This window comes from Oncorhynchus keta, unplaced genomic scaffold, assembly GCF_023373465.1.
Source record: "Oncorhynchus keta strain PuntledgeMale-10-30-2019 unplaced genomic scaffold, Oket_V2 Un_contig_3546_pilon_pilon, whole genome shotgun sequence".
In the NCBI taxonomy this organism is placed as follows: Eukaryota; Metazoa; Chordata; class Actinopteri; order Salmoniformes; family Salmonidae; genus Oncorhynchus; species Oncorhynchus keta.
In genome coordinates, this window is record NW_026287307.1 from 21,563 (window position 1) to 24,183 (window position 2,621).

Here is a 2,621-nt window from a genome sequence, read left to right on the forward strand (position 1 = left end):
CTGAACAACAGTATACAAGGCATATTGACATTTGGGAGAGACATACAGCGAGGCATACAGTAATCACAGGTGTTGAATTGGGAAAGCTAGCTAAAAACAGTAGGCGAGGCTAATCAGCTAGCACAACAAACAGCAGGTAAAATGGCGTTGACTAGGCAACTGGGCCGACAGATAAAACAAACAAGCAGAATGGAGTACCGTGATTAATGGACAGTCCAGCGTGCGTCAGCTATGTAGCCAAGAGATCAGTGTCCAGGGGCAGCGGTGGATGGGCAGGGAAGCTGGGCTGGCGAGTGTTATCCAGGTTTTAAATGACTAAATAGCTTGTAGCTAGTTAGCTGGTTAGCGTCTGGAGGTTCTTGAGTGTGTCATAAAAATAAAATAAAAATTAAAGGTGATAGCGATTCCGTATCACAGTGGGTGAGGCAGGTTTCCGGAAGGTATAAACAAAATAAAAATCAAAGAGAGATAGAAAGTAAATGGGTTCAGAGTGTTTGGAATGCAGTGAGCCAGATGGTTAGCAGGCCTGTGCTAACAAGCTAACAGTTCGTAGGCCCGGGCTAGACAAGCTAGCCGTTAGCAGGCCGAATTAGCAAGCAGGGAGATAGCGAGGGCTAGAGAGCTAACCTTTGGGGGACGTCGCGATGGGGTGAGTCTGTTTATTCCTCTTCTTGCAGTGACATCGACAGACCGGTCGTGGGCCCGGGTAATTGTAGCCCAGGAGTATGCTACAGGAGCTCTAGTGCGCTGGGTGAGCTGGAGACACAGCGTTTCAGAAAGCTCGCGGGCCTTGGCCAGCAGATGGATCTTTGGCGATGTCGCAACAGAAAAAGCCTGTTGAAACCACCTCGGACGATTATGTCGGCGGACCAGTCGTGATGGATCGGCGGGGCTCCGTGTCGGCAGTAAAGGGTCCAGGCCAATTGGCAAAAGAGGTATTGTTGGGCCTCTTCGGCTAGTCGGGAGATGGGCTTAGCTCAAGGCTAACTGTAGCTTGTTTTGGGACAGAGACGTTAGCCAGGAGTAGCCACTCGGATTGCAGCTAGCTAGTTGCGATGATCCGGTGTAAAGGTTCAGAGCTTGCGGTAGGAATCCGGAGATGTGGTAGAGAAAGAGCAGTCTGATATGCTCTGGGTTGATGTCGCGCTGGTGTCCTAGTTAGCTTTGAAGACCGCTAGCAATGGCTAACTGAGTACGAGCTAGTAGCTAGTTAGCTGGCTAGCTTCTGATGGTGGTTCCGGTTCTAAAGTAAAGTATAGAAAAAGCAGATCCGTACCACATTGGGTGATGCGGGATGCGGGTTGCAGGAGAGTATATTCAGCTCTAGTTTGAAAGTGAGATTAAAATATGTACGAAATATATACTAATGATTAGTAAATAGTTTAAAAGTTTATTTATTAAACATCTTATTAATTAGCTTATGAATCATTATTACAGACTTTAAAAGTTTTTAAAAAATGTGTGAATTATATGATGTGATATAGCGATAGCCAGTATGATGAGGTTCAAGTGTCTGCTGCGGTCTCCTGCGCAGTTGTGTTGAATCATTAACCTGTTACTCCTACCCCTACTTTTTGAACATTCTGTTAAAAATCGCGCAACATTTCAGCGCCCTGCTGCTCATGCCAGGAATATAGTATATGCATATGATTAGTATGTGTGGATAGAAAACACTCAGACGTTTATAAAACTGGTTAAATCACTGCTGTGACTATAACAGAACGTGCGTTTCATCGAAAAGCGCAGGAAAATCTGATCACTGAAAATGGAAATAAATATCCATGCGCCACTTCCAGGATTTGTTAAAGAAGAACCAAATTAAATGAGGCCGAGGTTGCAGTACCTACAGCTTCCACACGATGTCTAGAGTCTTGTCATTTGTTTCGGCTTTGATTCTTGGTCAAACCGAATCAAGGGAACCGATTCCCTCCGGTCTCCGACCGGATGTTTTGGTTGAGAAATATCCGGACATTTTTTCCAGACGCACACCTATAGAATTTACATCGCCTCCTGATGAATTTTATAGCTTATTAACGTGTACTAATACCTAAAGTTGCATTACAAAAGTATTTCGAAGTGTTTTGTGAAAGTTTATCGTCAACTTTTTTAATTAAAAAAAAATGACGTTACGTTATGAAACGCTATTCTTTTTCGTTTATCACACAGTCTTCATAGATCGATATCTAGGCTATATATGGACCGATTTAATCGAGAAAAAGACCCAATAGTGATTATGGGCCATCTAGGAGTGCCAACAAAGAAGATGGTCAAAGGTAATGAATGTTTTATATTTTATTTGTGCGGTTTGTGTAGCGACGACTATGCTAATTATTTTGTTTACGTCCCCTGCGGGTCTTTTGGGGTGTTACATGCTATCAGATAATAGCTTCTTATGCTTTCGTCGAAAAGCATTTAAAAAATCTGACTTGTTGCCTGGATTCACAACGAGTGTAGCTTTAATTCAATACCCTGCATGTGTATTTTAATGAACGTTTGAGTTTTATCTAATACTATTAGCATTTAGCGTAGCGCATTTGCATTTCCAGATCTCTAGATGGGACGCCTGCGTGCCAGATAGGAGCAAGAGGTAATGGATACAGTAGTATTTATACATTTGAGAA